Source organism: Mustela putorius, unplaced genomic scaffold (assembly GCF_011764305.1).
Source record: "Mustela putorius furo isolate JIRA1106 unplaced genomic scaffold, ASM1176430v1.1 tig00000592_pilon_pilon_pilon, whole genome shotgun sequence".
Taxonomy (NCBI): Eukaryota; Metazoa; Chordata; class Mammalia; order Carnivora; family Mustelidae; genus Mustela; species Mustela putorius.
Window position 1 is genome coordinate 8763702 of NW_025421426.1, and position 13500 is coordinate 8777201.

Genomic DNA, 13500 nt, shown 5'->3' on the forward strand with positions numbered 1-13500 from the left:
CAGAGTTAAAAAGATAAAAGTTTGAAATGTTAAGGAATTGTTGAAGTTCAAATTATATAGCATCTATCTTGTGGATGGGCATGAATAACAACTGATATAATGTGAAATGTTCTGGGTGGGAAAAGATAGGAAGATGAAGTTGGGCCACAAAATCTCTGTCCCTGTATATCTCACCAAAAAAATAATAATAAAAAAAAGTAAGTTATAGGATATCAGAAAATTAAAATAATTAATCAATTCAACCAAAAATTGAAAAAGCATACAATTTTATGGCATAAACATCAAAAAGGGCTAACACAGGAAAGAAACAGAAGATTCTGAACTGAGTCCAGTGTGGTTCTTAACCTACCCACAAAAGGATACCAGGGAAGCAGGTGAATCCACAAAATCCAGAGACTTCTCACCAAAGTGAGTGAACAACCTAGGAAAAGTAGAGAAAAAAAAAGAGAGATTCCCTGGATGTAGACGTCCCTATCTGCTCTGGGAGCTCTCAGCAGAGCAGCTCTCCCAGGTGCCATGATGAATTGTGAATTATTAAGGACCGGAAGATGACGTATATCTGTCCAAAGGCATCAAGCACACTCTACACTCATCACAGGTGAGACTAACGAGACAATACTGCGTGTCTCTGTTTCTTTCCTTCAAATATTTACCTGTTTGTAATTACACACTCAGGTGTGATTATTCCGTAATTCTCTCTCTCCACTAGAAAGTAATCTCGAAGACAGCAGAGATGGGTCTGCATTTGCTCATGACAGTGTTTCAAAAGTAGTTGTCTAATAAATCATAGGGCCACCTAGTAGGTGTGTAATAAACATTCAGTGAGCAAATGAGTGAAGGGGTGAGCAAATGAATGGTTGTCAAAGAAATCTGACTTCCCATAGCATTCCAGTTCCACAGCCACCATTTTTCCTTGGCATGCACTATTCACAAAGAGAAAAACTAGACCCCCGCAGGGTCTGAGACAATTCCTAACTAATAAAAAAGCCTACCTTATTCATATAGCGATAGCTGTGATTAATGAAGTGTATTTACAATTGTGTGAACAAATTCCATCCCCTCTGACAAATTATTCTAGAGAAAAAAATGAACAATACAGCATTTTGCATGCTTCATAGTCAACAATTACATTCTGCGGTATTTATTTTTGACACTGAATAAATATTCCAGGAAGAAATAACTCAAAAAGAACCTGTAACTATATCAACATAAGCCTTTTACCCCTTGTCAGCAAAACTAATAGGGTACACAGCCTATTTAAATGTAAATTTAAATAAAGCGTTTTTTTCTACCTCTCTGCTTTCTTTGTTCCTTGGGATTCGGAGATTACAGGAATCCATATACTATTCTCCAACACACACATCCAAAGGTGTTTTGTTTTTTGTTGTGTTTTATGAAAAACGAAATCAAAGTGTTTTAGGATTTAAATGATCTATTTCCACAGTTAGAATGGAAGAAAAGGCGCTCCGAATATCAGAAGAAAGGCGAAGCCTTTGGGGTCGGGGGACCAAGCCTGGACCCATCCTTAGCCTCCGAGCCGTTACTAGGCAACCCCTAGCGTTCTCAACGGCCGCCGGGAGCCACTTCCCCGCCCTGATTGCTAAGGAGATCGACGCCCAACTCAGCCCTGCCGTAAACCCACGCGCTCTTGCGACATTGCCGCGCCTGCCGCTGCGTGCGCGCCCTCTGCCCCCACTCTCCGCCCCGGCCGCCATTGCCTCGTGCCCGCGCCGGTCGGTTGGTGGCGCCTTTGTCCTACGGCGGGCAGGTGGGCTGAGGTGGAGGCGGCAGGGGCGGGCCTGAGGCGAAGGAGCGGCTGGGAGCCCGCCGCGCTGGTAGCGGTGAGTGCCGGGAAGCGGTGGCCGTCCGCCGAGGCGTGGGGCTCACGGCAGGCGGTTGAGGGGCCCGGGCCGGATGGGGAGGCTGAGGCGGGAGGGCCCGCTCGACGCGCGACCGCGGCCTTGGCTCCTCTCCGGGTGCGCGCGGAGCTGCGCATGCCCGGTGCGGGGCGCGGCCTCTGGCTCCCGTCAAGCCCAGGCCGGGACGGCCGGGGCGGCCGGTGGTGGGCTCAGGTCCGGGCGGCGCCGCACCGCGGCCGCCTGTTTGTGCGCGAACCGCCGACAGTAGTCCTCCGAGCTTGTCTGTAGGATAGGCCTGCACACCCCGCGTCCCTTTCTCGAAATTGTGAAGTCGCTCGCCTGCGGGTCCTCAGCGAGTCGGTGGCGCAGGCGGGATTCGAACTCGGACCGAGGTGGCCCGCCTCTCCGGGCGTTCTACCGGGCGTGCAGCGCCGTGCGGCGAACCGAACGCTGGCCCCCGTCGCCGCCGCCTCGCGGCCCCTTGACAGCATCTTCGGGGCGTCTGTCTCCTTGTCGCGTGATACCTCCACTCAGTTTATAACGCGGACCCCGGGCCCCGAGGATGGGGAAAGAAACTGTGCCCGAGGTTACCGTGGAAACTAGCGACAGAGCCAACGCCCCAACCTGCTGGCTCTTCTGTCTCCTGACCCAGGTCACTCTCCGCTCCCCACGACCCGCCGGGGGCTTTTTTGAGGACGGCGTTTCCCAAATTTCAGTCTCTCGCGTGACACCTTTCTGTCGTGTGCCTTCTGTACTGTTATTTATTTACCAAATGTTAATTTTTTTCTTTAAACTGACTCCTTTTTCCTCCTCCTTAAATACATTTGTTCAAGGTGGAAACGTAAATCACAAACCGTATAATGGAAAGCCAGTTATTTTCCTAATGCTCATAAAAAATAAATACCTATCTATTAAACAGTGCGTCCTTGTTCCTCCTGAAGTTATTCTGCGTTCCACGCTTTGGGAAACGCTGCCCTAGGAGTACGGGGTTAATTGTCGTCCTGGCTTTCGCTCTGTGCGTAGATTTTTTTCCCTGAGGCATAGCGGATTCCGTGAAATGCTCCAATAACTTGGGGATGATGATACTACAAGGCTTTTTCGTTGTAAACTGTTCTCATTATTGACTTACAAGCGCTAGTCCCAGGGAACTGCAGGAACTGTCAGCTCCAGTGCGCCGGTGTGCCTCCTCAGTTTTCTTGTAGCATTGTGGCATGGTAACCACCTGACTGTTTCTGCGTATGACCATGGAGCAGTTTTGGGTTTTGACAACTCTAGATTTAATGTTTTCTGTATGAGTCAGTCCGGGTGTGAAAACGTACTTTCATGTTGCCTTTTTCCAACCAGTAAAGCCCAGGCTTTTGCATTGTGGGTATTGGAGATCACTTAGCTATTTAACATCTGTTTCTTCCTATATTCTAGTTTCTTTGCCTTTCTTTTAGCTCGTGTCATGACACGTGTCATCGTGTCATCTTCATTTGAAACCTCTGACATGATTTTTTAACTTAAAACATAGAAATTGTAGTTTTCCTTGTAGAATGTGCTGGAGAAACTGTATTCCAGGGCCCAGTGGAAGGAATTTTTCTAGCTGCAGGTGGTGCAGACTCACATGCCAGTAAACAGCACACATTTCAAGAGGCATTAGGAGCTCCTTTCTCCTGGCTAGATCAGATGCTGCCAATTGATGCATTGTTGAAAAAAGCTAATTAGGTTTTTCAAACAAAGGGAGGCATTGACAGATTAACTTATTTATGTAAACAGTCTGTTCTCTCTGTAGTCCGTTCATAAACATTGTGTGTGTGAGAGAGCAGATTTACTTTAATTCACGGAAAGGAAACTCAGAAAAGTCTGCTCAGACCATTCAGGCGTTGTTTCTTCAAAGTCTAAGAAAAAAAAAATCCACATGCCTTGGAGTTACCTTGGTAAGAGCAAAATGTAGAACTTATATAAGGCTAAGGTGATCAGTCCTGTTTAGAGAAGAAATGAGAATTTTTTACTCAGGTTTGTTTCCGATCTTCAGCACATGGAGGTTCTAGCTACCAGTGCTCAAAAGCTAAGTCCTTTGGAGAAAGGTTTTAGAAGTATGATTAAAAAAAAAAATTAAAAAAAAGAATGCCTCATGATTTGAAACTTCATTCTTAAGAACCATTGCAAGCATTCTATCCCTGTGGCCTGCAGATGGCAGTGCCTTTGTATGGTTGTTACTACTGTGAGAAGTATTGGAATTCATTTGTACTTGTAAGAGATTGAGAAACCTGTGGAGGAAATGCATTTAATATTTGAATGAGATACCTGTGGAGGAAATGTGTTTAAAATTTTATTCCTTTCAACTATCTTTGTTTCTTTGTTTTTGACTCCCCACATAAAGAATGAAACGTCTATTCCTAAACTATTACTCTTGATGGTAATGATCACATACAACCCTCAGTGCATATGATTTAAAAGCAGGTTTACAGTACCATTTCATTTGCTCCCACTAATCATCTTGTGAGATAGGTAGGCTGATATTATTAAATTTTTTTTGCTTATGAGGAAGTAATTGGCTCAGAGAAGTTAGATTTTTTTGCCCAAATCATATACTTATTAGAACATATTCAGGATACTATTGAAGGTAAGATTTTGTGGTCAAGCAAAATTGGGAAATAATGAGATAAAGAGGTGTCCTTATTCCAGAACTTTAATATACTAAACATATGCACTGTAGATGTCCAAGAGAGGACGATATCATTGGTACCGTTGTCTTGCTATCCTCCTATGTACATGTTTAGGTCCTAGTGTTTTCCCAAACTGACTGTTCTTTCTGCCATGCTCTGTTTCCTCTCTTTACCTTGTGGTTTACTAATGATTACCATGTGTTTTGAGACAGGTGGTTTTAAAGCTCAGTCAGCTTTTTTTTTGTGCCAAAAGATTTGTCCTGTGAACAGTGTACACATTTGTCTAGACTATTTGGCTTAAGCAGAGTTGAACTATCAAGAAGTTAAAAGCGCAGTGACCAACAGAATATTACCCTTTATGCTACTTTCATTAATGAGAAGCGTTAATGAAAGGATCAGGGTAAGGCCACTGTCTGAAGCCATAGCACATTAGAGAAGTATGAAGTATACTGACAGCTAAATATATAATACCAGCATGCCTGCTGCTTTTTAAATGGTGGTTTTATTACCACCAGATATGAATATTTATAGGGATGGTCATTTTCATTCTTTAGCCTATCACTAAAAAAAAAAAAACCCACCCAGAAACAAACAAAAGAAATAATAGGTCAACTGGACCAAGTGCTTTTTTCTTTTTTTAATTTAAATTCAGTTAATTAACATATAGTGTATTATTAGTTTCAGAGGTAGAGTTCAGTGATTCATCAGTTGTGTAAAACACCCAGTGCTCATTATCAATTATATTTATGTTAAGAAAATTCTCCTCAAAAAAATCAGAACTTTTGCACACCATAATACTCTTGACCTTTTATTTCCTATTCAAAACAACATTATTGTTGACCTACATAAAGACTGACAACTTTAGGCAAGGATGAGGGCAACTTAAGTTGCATTGGAAAACATTTAGAAAGCAAAATATCTTATAACTTGAGCTCTATGAAATATCTTGAGTGGTCCCCTGGATTGGATCTAGAGTGATTGAATTATAGAAGATTAGGTTGATCCTGCAGTTAGTGAGCAAGCTTTGGAGAACTTTGAATTATGAGTAATTTGGCTTTAAGTGAGTATACTTAATTATCCAGTTGGAGACTGAGATAGTAATAACATGTATTTACCATCAGAGATGATACAGGAAATTTATTTTTAAATATCTCTTCAGAAATTATTCTTGATATCCAAAAGAAAAAAATAAGAAAAATATTATTTCGTTCAGTACAAAAATGTAAGATTATAAACTTATTTCAGAACAGCATCAGTCCCTAGAACAGCTTGTTGAAAATACAAATCTGTATTCAGCTTCCCATCCCCCCAGCTCTGGAGTTGGGGGCTGGAGAATCTACCTTTCAGAAGCAAACCCTGCAATTTTTATGTTTTTGAGAACATATTATGGTTTTGAGAACCCCAGATTTAGGCTTTAGAAAATGAGTTTTCACTAGAAATAGAAGATTGAAGCAGATTCTAGTACTAATCTATTCATATCCCAGATTACTAATAGGAATTGGCAACTCTGGTTTATGGTTGGTATACATTTTAAGCAAAACTGTAATTTAACTATAAAATGTTCTTTGGCTTCATGGTTTGAACTAGAGGTAATAGCAATAATTAGAATATCTGTAGAGTTTTTAGTATTTTAATTCCTTCCATTTGCATCAGTAGGATGCTTTTACCTCTTGAAAACAAAGAAAGCAGACCTACCAAGATTCCATGGTCTGCTTATTAAATTTAGATGTCCTCCACTTTGCTTTTAGTGGTGTGGATGTGAAATCATATGTGTGACCATTTTTTTCTTCTTGCAAAGAGATGAATTTAGATATGAAAACCAGATGCCTAAAAAGAAGCAGGAGTTTTAGCCCCTGCCAGCAAAACAGTATCAACAAGTCTAGTTGCAGAATTTAGAGAGAACTTTAGTTGAAATTTTGCCATTTATTAGCCAAAGAACTGGATAATATGCTATCAAAAAGTGGCAAGCTCAGTGGATAATATTTTTCTTGCTCTTTTATAACTAGGTAATTGGGGAAAAAAGCTTAAGTTTTCAGTATACTTTTTAAATGATCAGATGAAATCGAAGAGAAGTTGTTGGTATACACTCCTCCTTGGGGGGGCAGGGACACTGACCTTACAGTTGGATGTTATTACTAACTTTAATACAGTGGAAACGTGGGTTCATGATTCCATTTCCTTTGGAGGTAGCTACATGATTATGTTTTCTATACTGTTTTCAAGGGTTATACTTTGACAGATTTTAGCCATTGTCATGACGTTTTCTTTGTGGCATTATGTTTATGGGTTATTACTCCTTGAATACAGGAGTTTAAAGAGGTTTCTAAATGGAGGATCTAAGTATATTTTATACATAAGCTAAGGGATAAATAGATAATACAGTTCCCAAATACTTGCCAAGGATCACCTGAGAAGCTTGTTAAAATACGGGTTCCCAGGCTTCATCTTCAGATTCTCAAAGTTTGTGATGAGGTCTGAGAATGATGTTTAGCCATCTTCTCAGGTGGTACTGATATCTTCATGAAAGGAATGAGACGTGAAGAATGAAAAAGTGTGTGTGTGTGTGTGTGTGTGTGTGTGTGTAAATGAGAGGGGACATGGGAAACTGTTTAATGGGTATAAATTTTTGTTTCGCAAGATGAAAAAGTTCTGAAGATCTGTTGTACAACAGTATGAATATATTCAATGTACTAAACCATGCACTTAAAAATAGTTCGTATGAGGGGCACCTGGCTGTTTCAGCTGGTCAAGTATGCTACTCTTAATCTCTGAGTCGTGAGTTCAAGCCCCACATTAGGTATAGAGCTTACTTTAAAAAAAATAATAGCTAATATGGTAAATTGTGTGTTAGGTGTTTTTTTTTTTAATCACACTAAGTTGTTTCTTTGTTCGTTTGTTTGTTTTTAAGTATTAGGAAAAACTAAGGAAGGGTGCTTGGTTGTCTGTTTCTTCTAGAACAGTGGGTTAAACTAATATTGTTGGCTATTAATTCCTGACTTGGGCCCCAAGTTTATTTTATATTCCTTTATTGAAGGTAGATTCATAACCTTTTAAATACTTTTCTCATTCCTGTACCCTTCATTGTCAAACCAATGATCCTTGAAAATCATTACTATAGTTAATATTTTGAATATCTTAGGTTTAAATACTCCTGCCCCCCTTTTTTGGATAATATACGTATAGGAATCCTTTATTAATTTAGCTTCACTGAGACTCTATTATGGTAGCTCAATGTACACAGACCCTCTTGCCACCAATTTTTTCCTTTTCAGCAGCAAAGTTTTTTGTGACCTTTTTCTAACTCTGGCTTGCATCTGTAATTCTCTCTTTTCTTCCTCCTGTCCCCCTATTCCCTACACTAAACTTCCTACACTGAACTTACTAATTATGTTCTTCACGCCATTCCTTCACCTTTACATGGGCTGGAATGACTCTTCTCTTTCTGAACTTTCAGAACTACTCGTCCTGCAGGACTCTTCCTTTAGGCCATCCCCGCCGCCTCTATGTCCCTCCTACCCCTTACTCTTTTCAGTCTCTTCTCCCCTGCCACACTAGCCTTCATTGTCTCTGCAGTAAACCTGCTTTAGGTTATGATTATCCATTTGTATGTTCCACTCTCCTTTATTAAACAGTAAACTCCTTTAAAGCAGAGACTTTAGCCTTATTATTTCTGTATGTGTAAGGCATCGTACACAGTGTGACACATAGTAGGCCTGGAGGCATCCGATTGAGCTGATTAGAAACTGTTTTCAAGTGTGTTAATTCAGTTCTGTAAGGATTTCTGTTCAGTTCAGCGGAAATTTTACCTGTGTTAAATAAGCCTGTATTTTATATTTTTTGTAGCTCAGGTTGTTTTACCAGTTTAGATTAGCTCCATCTTTGTGAGTCTAAATTAGTGATGCTGATGCTGTCCTTGAATCAGCATAACCAACACAGGTAGAGTATCCATTTCATCAGATTTAGAGAAATCAAATGACTTGACTAACTATCCACCACTCCCATTAGGACTAGAACTCAGATATGCTGATCAGGTGAGTGCTCTTTCCTCGAAAGAAGTAAAAAGGGCAGAAAATTAAATGATGTAGAATTTTTTCCTGAAGTATTGAAGTGAGTAGAATATCGGTACCAAAGTCAGAAACATTGTACAGTTGACCCTTGAAAACCTGGGTTTGAACTGCACAAGTCCACTTATATGTGAATTTTTTTATAATACTGTAGATGTGTTTTCCTTACGGTTTCCATAATAACATTTTCTTTTCTCTACCTTACTTTATTGTAAGAATACAGTATATAATACATATAACATACAAAAATATATGTTAATTGACTGTTCATGTTATCAGTAGGTCTTCTGGTCCATAGTAGGCTGCCGTTAAGTTTTTAGGTAGTCGAGTTTTTCCGCTGCATGGGAACAGCACTCCTAACCCCTGCATTGTTCAAGGGTCAACTGTAGTTTGAGGTGATAGAAACTGAAGTGGAATTTAATAAGTAGGCTCTGCCCTGCTGGGTATCTGGGGCACTTAAACATTGGTGTGACTGGCATAGCCTGGGCCTCTCCCAGGTTCTGTCATTTTGATCAGGGAGTCTTAGCAAGTGTTCATAATGGAAACCATGTTTTTCTGTTCCCTGTTGGGGCAGTATAGTATAATAGTTAAGCACTTTGGTGTCAGACAAATCTGGATTTGAATCCTAGCTCTGCCTCCTGACCATCATGTGATCTAAGAAAGAAAAGTCAGTTAATTTCTCTAAATCTCAAATTTCCTCATTCGCAAAATAGAGATCATAGCACTTAACCTCCAAGCATTGTAGAAAGGATTAAATGAGATAATGCACATGATGTTCTTAGTACAGGCTCTGGGACAGAGTAAGCATTCTGTAAATAGAAGTTATCATTGTTTCCCCCATTCCTGTACCTAGGAATAATAATCTAATATAGCTAAAGATATAATCTAATTTTTTTTAAAGATTTTATTTATTTGTCAGAGCCAGAGCGAGCACATGCAGAGTGGCAGGCAGAGACAGAGAGAGAAGCAGGCTCCCTGCCGAGCAAGGAACCCGATGTGGGACTCCATCCCAGGATGCTGGGATCATGACCTGAGCCAAAGGCAGCCGCTTAACCAACTGAGTCACCCAGGCATCCCTATAATCACTATTTTAATTAGAGGATGAAAGAAAGAATCCAATATGAGGGAATGCATAGTTTTTTGTTTTGGGGTTTTTTTTTAATTTTTAATTTTTTATAAACATATATTTTTATCCCCAGGGGTACCGGTCTGTGTATCGCCAGGTTTACACACTTCACAGCACTCACCAAAGCACATACCCTCCCCACCCATAATCCCACCCACCTTCTCCCAGTGCCCCTCCCCCAGCAACCCTCAGTTTGTTTTGTGAGATTAAGAGTCACTGGGAATGCAGTTTTTAAAGTAAGTTTAATGGATTGAGAAACAAGCAGGGCATTCTCTTATCCCTGACTCATTGCATTATAACTTGTTACATATCCCTGATGTTATAGTATACCATCAAGGCCATCTTCATAAATGTAGTTTAAGTGAGAAGTTCAATCCTTTCCCATCCCAATTTGGGGAATTTAATGTGTGATAACCTCTTTCTGGTCAGTACAGTTTTTCAAGTGGCATTATCTTTATCATTACATAGTTCCAATTTAGTAATTACTGATTATTAGTTGTTTTCAACTAAGCCTTTGGGGAATTTTAGTTCATTTATAATCACATCAAAATTATATGGGCTTCTGGGTTCCTTCAGCATCCAGCAGTCCCAACAGTGATACTGTCACTAAGTGCAGCAGTTCGTGCTAGAATAGTCCTTATGGTTTTCCATTATGATGCTTGTGATAAAAATTGATTTTAAGGTGAAAAGAGTTGTTTTTATGATGGTACAATTAGAAAAAATAGAGCAAAGCCATTCTTGGTACTATGAATGAAACATGCATTTTTATTTATAGCATTGTACAAAGACCATTGTGTGAACCCTGTCTAGCATATTAGTCTAAACTAAAATTGTACAGTAGTCATTGTGTCATTCTTTGAAAGTTCTTTACCCCAGTCTTTTGTGACTTAAAACAGTTTTGACACTTCCTGTGTGACATCGTGTTTTCTAGATTATTTTCTGGTTTGTTTCCTTTTATGTAGATCCCTTCAGTTGGTGTTATTTTTCTTGCCTAAAAATCCTTAACTGAAAAGTGCTTTTAACTATTTTCAGAAGAAACCTTAGAAGATATTCAGGCCAAGGTACCTTGTGATGGTGATTTTGAATGGCATTCACATAGCTAATATAGCTAACAAAGTATGGAGGTGCCAACCAAGCTGAGGTGAAAGAGACAATGAGAGACTGACTTCAGGTCTTAAGGGCATTTGGCCAGGATGAGATAGAGCAGGAGTGGAAAGAAACATCAAAGTTGCCACTACCCTCTTGTTGATTAAATTCTCTCCAATTATGGTTCCCTACCTAATGTCCAGAAAGGTGGCCAGATTATCTTTCCATCTTTTTTTTCTTTTCCCTTATATTAACATTGTTTCCGTTTCCTTGGTGTAGATTATATATCTCTGTAAAGAGTTAAGAAGGAAAAAATCTAATTAACCAATTAATACAAAAGCCCCCTTTACCAGTCCCAATATTTGCATTTTCAAACAAACCTCCAACCTCCCAGTTGGTGGGTTATTAAATTATGTGACCAACAAAAGGGGGAGAGGGATTAGGACAAGGGTTTTTTCCTTGACTCTTTACATCTTAATTATGCTTTGTGACCAGTTCCCTGAAGTTTACTTTTGGCAGCTTCTCTATTCTTCCTGTATTTCTGAACTCAAAGGTTTTCCAAAAGTTCTATGTGACCATTTGTTAGGATTTTTTTGTGTATCGGTCTTGGTGGTGATAACAGTTTTGCTTTCATAACTCTAACTGAAACCCACCCACCCCCAACCCTCCTCTAACCTGAGCAGCTCTCTTGGGTGGCAGTGAAACTATCAAAAACTTCAGGTCTCATTTTCTCCATATCTCACCCAAGATGGAGGTATAAGGAACTCTTAAATAGAGGTGAATAATAAACAAATACTTGGCTTTAAGAAGAAACTTAAAATGGTCTGAGAGTTCTCTTTTTTACAGAAGAAACATAAGCCACACCATCCAGATATAATTGCTTTAGACTATTTAGTGAAAATAGGTAGTAGGAGGCAAATTATAATCAAATGGTTTAAAGATAAAATAATCTTGAACTTTAAATAATCTCTCAAATAATTGCAAAAAAATTTCACTAACTTCAAAGTAAAATATTTACCTCCTTCATTCTAACTGGAGCCAGCTTTGCCCCAAAAGTGTATATAATACATGACTACTTTGGTCTCCCCAGTACTAATATGTAGGTGCTCACAGAAATGAATATAATTTTATAGTGTAATAGTCCTTTTCATACCATGTAAGCAAATTATATCACATTAATAGAAACGTGCCCACAAAAATGGTACCATATGTTCTGTACTCTAACCTAAATGTTCAAGTCAAGTCAATGTTGAGTAGAGAAGTTTTCTTTATTCACAAGACCATCCAATAATATCTGGAATCCTGCTGGGAGATCCTGTGCTTATTTAAAAGAAATCTGCACACCCCTAATACCCTCAGTATATTCCATAGATACTTTGAAAACTACTTAAACAATTCTTTCTGAATCATAATCACCCCATATTAGAGAGCAGTATAAGTAAGTAGACTAGGTCAGTAGGCCCTTCGAAACCTAAACCAATATTCTTCACAAAAACACATAAAAGAACTAATCATTATATAATGTGCAGTTCAGCTATTGCTGAGCTTTTGGGGTTGTAAGTGAAAGTGCTACTTGGCATACCAAAGCAATGGTCAGATATTACTATTGGCCAAGTCCTGTATAGATGTTATTTTTTTAGTTTTATTTTTTTTAATAGAGGGATGATAGCATTTGTCTACTTAATTGAAAATGTGAGAGGCAACTTAGGGTGAAATATGCTTCTCTTATTGTTTAAATTTATGTTACCTTCAGTTTATCAAAAGTCATTCTTCTCCTAGATACAATAGAAACTCTGACTTAAAATGGAACTGAAGATTATTCTCACTTAAATAGGAACTCAAAGTTGACAGCATAGCGGGGTAAGGTCTGTACCAGACCTCTTCAGTTCTATGTTATTACTGTGATCTCTCACACCATAGGACTCTGGTTGGAATTTTTTAAATACATAATTACTATTTTAAATTACTCTAATTATGTGAGTGCTTAATACCATTTAATGTCATTAGATACACTGCCAGTTGCTTAATATGGAACATGGAGAACAAAACTACACTGCAGCAGGACACAGTTTCATTTTTTTTTTTTTAATATAATTTTTTATTTTTTATAAACATGTATTTTTATCCCCAGTGGTACAGGTCTGTGAATCACCAGGTTTACACACTTCACAGCACTCACCAAAGCACATACCCTCCCCAATGTCCATAATACCACCCCCTTCTCCCAAACCCCCTCCCCCAGCAACCCTCAGTTTGTTTTGTGAGATTAAGAGTCACTTATGGTTTGTCCACAGTTTCATTTCTTCATGCAACCAAAGATTGAAATTTTTAATACGTTTATTAATCTGTAAGTCACATAAAAATTGTCCTGTTATCTTTCGACATAGATTGGTACATTTCTTTAGATAATTCATCAGTTCTTACTCATACATGGTGTTTTTATTATTCATTTCAGTTTTTGCAAAGCAGATTTGTTTTGTTTTTAGCAAGTAGGCCTTAACTGCACAAACTGGCTTTTCTGTAAGTTTGTATGATTCCACTGTTCTCCCTTACCTGGTTGTAAATGCCACACTTCTCTAATGAAAACTTCCTGTGTGGAGTGTTTTACTACCTAACCAAATGCCAGTTCTTATTCTGAAGTACTTACCTGTGAGGTTTGTAGTTGCTAACATGTAATATACTTCGTTTAGGAAAACAATATTCTTTTCTACATC

The 13500-nt window shown here is 39.1% G+C and overlaps 1 protein-coding gene across 4 annotated transcripts in view; it reads left to right on the plus strand.

Annotated features, from left to right (window-relative positions):
* The first annotated feature begins 1673 nt into the window (after window positions 1-1673).
* NCOA5 (nuclear receptor coactivator 5) overlaps window positions 1674-13500 on the plus strand; it is a 30497-nt gene continuing 18670 nt past the window's right edge. For 3 of the 4 annotated variants that reach the window (XM_045082144.1, XM_045082146.1, XM_045082149.1), the window contains exon 1: window positions 1675-1841. The gene's annotated coding sequence lies outside the window, so the exon portion shown is untranslated. Of the gene's footprint in view, window positions 1842-13500 lie in introns of all 4 variants that reach the window. The other variant, XM_045082148.1, reaches the window with a different exon arrangement.